We start from the raw sequence: 6,331 nt of genomic DNA on the forward strand, positions 1-6,331 counted from the left end.
TTCGTAAAGTTACAAGCACTGTACACAAAAAGATGTTTATGGGACTATATGCACACATGCGCGACACGTGCGTCTATCTCTCACACACCAATAGGTATACCAATTTACCAAATATATCAATTAGGAGGCGATTTCCCGGCGAAATTGTTATCATCATGTTTTAGTCAAAACATATTCTTTCACATGATTGGTATTAAGAGCTCCATTTCATTTGTTGAAATTGGGGCGTTTCCAATACTGGTCTTTACCTTTAAAGTTTGCATCACTTTCTGTTTGTTGCAAACAAGGTATATATAATGATTTAATGCCTTTAGACAATCTTTTATGAGGGAGAACTGGGACTCAACGGAAAATCTTGGTCGTATTATCCAAAAGAGATAAATCGGTCGCAAATACTTGCGCGAACTTTTTAATGAACTTACCACTTATTAGAACCCTAAATAGGGTGTGTTAACTCTTTTCTTTAGATTACTGGTCAGAAGAATATGGTCGAATTTATACTTCTCCTTGCCCCTCCCCCTGAACAAATAATTATAACAATAAGGGCTAGATTCTTAGTTTTTAATAAAACACATTTCATTTTTTAATATATATGCTGACGAAACAAAGAAAAGACTCTGTTTCGTCATCTTTTCTAACAGACTATTCATTTTTTACTCTGAACTGTGCGTTCTTAGCAACTGTTGCGCCCCTTTCAAAAAACAAGTTTTGAAGAACGTTGGTTTTAAATAAATTTGTCATTACTTGACAAAGACTCAAACCCGAAAGTTCGTATATTTTATATCTCCTACGCCGGTTGTTTCATTATTTCTTCTTCACTCGTCTATTTTACGTCAACCGCTGCAGGACTCTATATATATATATATTAGATATCACAGGTATAATAGGTATTATGTCTTGTACATTTCACCGGGTATCGTTTTTGGTTCACTGCAGGATTTTAAAAATATTCTTATTTTGTTTTAGTGGATTCGCAGAGGAATGATTTCTTTTAACTAAAAGGGTTTTTATAAAAGAAAAGTAATTCACGGTTTGTATTTTAGGTCACTCTAATGTTTTATTTACTGGTGAAGAAGGAATAACTCTAAATCTTGAAATGATCGTAACTTATGTGTTCATTGTCATGACACTCCAACAATATTGAGTCAACATTCAATGCTGCCTGGTTATTTCCCTTAATATCGCTATTGCAGCATTTTATTTACGTGTCTCCCGTCTTTCTTTTATGTGTTTTTGTGACGTTTTAAATTGTATTTTAAAGTTTTCTTATTACCAATGATTACAAGCGGAGCAATATTTTTGTTTAATTGCGACTATATACATTATGCATGCAGTAGGCCTTGATGTGGTTTACCTGGCCCTATTTCGAAATGTAGAGATATTTTTCAATCATTAAATGATTTGACATCCGATTTTAAAACTTATGTATATTATTTTGAAAATGAAACATGCTGCTTCTATTATGGTGCTAACTATAGAAATACAATTTCTTCTACGGTGATATAATTATAACAGAGTATTACATTGCCTTCGTTACCTATTGTAGGCGGAATAAAAAGAAAGACATGATTACTCAATAAAGTGTTATATTTGCTATAATAATACATAAGTCGCTCCGCCACCAGAGATAAAATGGATCGAACAAAAACATTTACACTAAATACACCTTTGGACCAAGATTTTGTTCAATTATTGATAATTTTGAAATCGGTTTGGCAATGTGATTTAGTCATTGTTAAATTGCTCATGACGCCAAATATATCTAACTTGGATGATATAACATTATCATATGGATTTTGATATAAAAGTTGGCCTCGTTCAGAGTTTATTGTGAAAATAAAATAATCATATTCCAGAATCATCTGATTTTGTTTGTGTTTGTTTTGTATAAAAAGTGTCGTATTTTAAAGAGTACAATTAGCCTCAAAATGCCCCTCCCCCTCCCCACCAAATAAAAATCATCGACATGTAGGTAAGTCGCATTGAAATTACTAAGCTTTTATTGGTCATCAAAACAATTAAATATATACTGCTCAGCCACAACGTAACCTTACACACTTTTTAATTATCATACATTATGACGTCATTGAATGTAGACTTTCAAAAAACCAACTCAAAGGAAATTTCTATATCCTATTGTATTTCCCATTGAAATTATGTTTGCATTTCGCAATAATGTTATGGTAGTATTCGCATATGTCAAAAGTTATACCTAAAAGGCTACTTTAAAATCCTTAAATAGATTTTTTCGAAAAGTAGCTGCGGTCATCATGGCAATGCAGGGGGTGTTTCACAAAGATCCTAAGTTGAACTTTTCTCTAAGTTGGAGTTATTATGGAAAGCCATTAGCATCCTTGAAAATATTTTGTAAAAGTCATTTTAAAAGGCATCAAATGTTGATTCAAATCATTCATATTTTCTATTATCATGGGAAATTTTATGTTCTTGATGTGGAATTTATGAAAAGTCTAAAATAATGATTTTTTGCTTTTGGATGTATTTCATTATAAGGCTACAAATGGCTCTCCATAATATTTAAGTCCAACTTAAGTTCAACTTCGAATCTTTGTGAAACACCCCAAGGAATATAAACCCACCGCACACTATCCGATCTGACTACGATACGACTTTGGAAGAAATTTGCAGAAGCATTTGATATTGACATTCAGACTAAACAAAAAATCTTAATGATCGATGATTAGTAGAATCATATGATTAATAAAACTAAAATGTCAATTGATTCCAAGCTTCCTTGGAGGAGGAATAGCTAAATCAGCTGTACGATATCGTATAGTGACGTCATACGATGTTTACGATTGAAAGCCGATTCGGCTGTTATCTGACCAGAAGGCTTAAAGCCCGGCACCCCCCCCCCCCCCACTCAGGTTTCAAAATGACCGCATGCGTGTTGCCAAAATGTCCTTTTCGTAACAAAAGAAAAAGGTCGAGCCGTATTGACTTTACACACCGGACTTTTGCTGAAAAGGGGGGGGGGGGGGTGCGGAAAAAGGCTCGTATACAAAAGAAAAAGGTCGAGCCGTATTGACTTTACACACCGGACTTTTGCTGAAAAGGGGGGGGGGGGTCGGTTGGAACACGCATATGCGTACCCTAAATAACACTGAGTGGGGGGGGGGGGCCGGGGCTTAAAGATAGTCATGTGATTACATTGTGAAAGAAACGTTGTGGAATCGATCAGAAAAGGTTGATCATCTAGCATATAAGTATTGTGTGTACTGCAAGGTTCTGTAATCATCAAAATGATAAGAAATTTGGCCCAGTCTTCGTAAAGTTACAAGCACTGTACACAGAAAGATGTTTATGGGACTACGCGACACGTGCGCGATATCTATCAGGTCCAAAAGATATAATAGTTTACCAAATTTATCAATTATTAGGCGGTTTCTCGGCAAAATTTTATCATCACGTACTTGTCAAAACATATTCTTTCACATGATTGGTCATAAGAGCTTCCATTTCATCTTGGGGGGGGGGGGGGCGTTTCCAAAACTGTTCTTTACCTTATTACCTTTAAATGCACTAAAATACTGCTATTAGTATTCTTTTCATTATTTAGAACCTACATCAGGAAGATGATGTTTGTTCAGATTCCATATCTAATATAATAGCCATATCTTCAGAAATCAGATCCGCCGGAAGATCGAATAGTTTGCGTTGGGCTCTAATGTATTTATTTACAAAGAAATGAACAATAAAAACAGAAAAGTTGACATTTATGTGGAAGTAGAATATAATCTGTAGCAAAAAAAATCTTCCAACACATGAGTCTATACATGATAGATGACCTTTATGTTAAGACGGAAACTTTAAATCACAATTTGCTTTGGAAACTCTATTCATTCGTAATTCTCTTTTTTCCGGTCACCCATTGTCAAACAAAAAAAGTACTTGTTTATTGAAATAATGATCGAGGTGTGATTCTAATTTGTAATATATATTCATCAACATAAAAAAAGACAAAGGCTTAAAGAAGACGTTGGAAAAGCAAAGTGGACACTTAGTATTTTGTCAACAGTGAATTTTACATAATAAAGGCTAATATATTTCGAGTTAAAATAACATTAGGATACTCATATACGTTACCCCCGTATTAAAATACACTATTCTCTTAACCAGTTGACTGCTGAATTCTCTCATTCCCATTGACTTAACAAAGGGAACCACCCGGTACCAGTAGGCAAAGGGTTAAGATGTCAAAGTATAAGGGAGTTTACAGATACAATCTGCGCATGGGCAGATAAAGGTCATTTGTACCAAAAAGGTAAAACCCACAGAGATGAATACTGGATATGCGCTCATGAAAGTTATGTAACATTATTAATTTATGCACCAACGGTACATTCTAAGATACGTAGGAGGAAGTATTCTTTTCAAGAGGGCAAACAAGAGGTATTCATGAAGCACATCTAGGACTTTGGCAGTATTATTCTAATATGCTCAAAGTGGAACTTCTCCATGTGTAACAGATCTGTGGATATTTGGGGTCATTTGTACCATGTGCTATCTGTAAACTCCCTTATTCTGCGACGCTACGGATATCAAAAGACGTTATTTTTAAGTCATGCTCTTCGAAGAACACGATCCCAAATACTTTCGAGAAATAAACTCAGGGCAATTTTAAAGCCCACCTGTACTCGTTTGGCCAGGAGGGATTAGATCACCCAGCACTGACAGGTGGCTATATCATCAACTGAGCGCTCAAATTTACATAAGAAAAAGAGGATCATGGGGGACCAACGGGCACCGCTTTGGCATTGTTTTCTATATAGAGGCACAAGTAGCTACAAGTAGTACAGTGGCTTTAATACCTTACTGTGTATCCTACAGAAATCATGATCGGAGTACGTAATACGTCACTGTTGGAATTGCTTTAAGCTGATTTCTCGAAAGTGTTTTCGATCGTGTTTATGATAAAGAACAAAAAGTATATAATAATAATGTTAATAAATAGATCAATGTCATAGGACATTGGCCATGTGGCAGGGATTCGAACCCCCTATACCTTGTGATCCACGGTCCGGTAGCATATTCACTAGACCACAGTACCTCTAAGGCCATTACAAAGTATATACATTTTTAGCGTCCCGCCCGCTTCCTTTTTGGGGGCCGTCTCCTTTTATTTTTTTAATTATTTTTTTTAATGGTTTAAAATCTTTTGTTGTTTTTGTGTTTTTGTTTGTTGAAAAACACTGCTAAATGATCTATTTCAGATTTTTTTTTTTTAAATTGCCGGCGGCCATCTTGAAAAATAGCCCGACTGTCAAGGAGAATGTACCGAGTGGCCATTATGAAGAAAAACAAGAAGGAAAAAAAAAAAGGGCCTCCTCCTTTCTATTTTTCAAAAAGGCAGGACGCTAAACATGTTTTTTTTTTTTTTTTGGCCTAATAACCTCTGTTATTTCATTTCTACCACCCTTCATTCCTCATGAGCGTAAATCTTGCGAGGCTGTAAGCGAACTTCATGTTGTTTGGGCGTAATATCAATCCCTTGTCGAACCCCTCATCGAACGACTCAGGACGATCACCGGGAGCGAAATCGATGTGGAATCTCTGCATGATCTTTGCGAAGATCAGAAAGAGCTCGTTCTTGGCCAACTGATCACCAAGACATTTCCGGGGACCTGTGTATTATGGAAATATATTGTAGAATATAATGTGAATAAATTGAGTTGATGATATTACAAATAATGTTGTTTTGAAGGTACTATATGCCCCATTTGCAGGCCAAAAAAAAATGAAAAATTTAAATTCCAACTGCATTTGAAAGATAATACTTATTTAGAACTTCCCTAAAAAAAGGGGGGCTTGAAAATGTCTTCAAGTGGGAAAATAACGACTATTAGTTGTCAAATCGACTTTAGGGCTATAGAGCCCTAAAGTAATAATCTTGATTTTCAGACATTATTGTTCTGAATGGTCATACGTTTTATGCTGCGCAAAGATTCAATCAGTTTAATCTTGGCCATTACAAGAAGTGGGTTATTGATGTAGACAAATGCTCATGTACCCTTACAACTCTTTTTATGTATTTTATTACCAAAGAAGAAAAGGCCATGCAGTCAGTCACTAAATAGTGTCTGACAGTGAAGTGAACGGGTCCTTGCATAATTTGAATATGAGGACACTGCTAACGTTTAAATGTCACAGATAGGACATACATGACATATTCATAATTCCTGCAAAGTTCTACAGAATTTGAGGTTGGCTGCAAAAGGGACATAGTACCTTTAAGAAAAAGACTGGATGACCTATTACGCTGTATTAAAAGCACTGAAAACAATTGTACGTTGTTTTTGTTCACAAAATAAAA

This window comes from Strongylocentrotus purpuratus, unplaced genomic scaffold, assembly GCF_000002235.5.
Source record: "Strongylocentrotus purpuratus isolate Spur 01 unplaced genomic scaffold, Spur_5.0 spur5_scaffold_13, whole genome shotgun sequence".
In the NCBI taxonomy this organism is placed as follows: domain Eukaryota; kingdom Metazoa; phylum Echinodermata; class Echinoidea; order Camarodonta; family Strongylocentrotidae; genus Strongylocentrotus; species Strongylocentrotus purpuratus.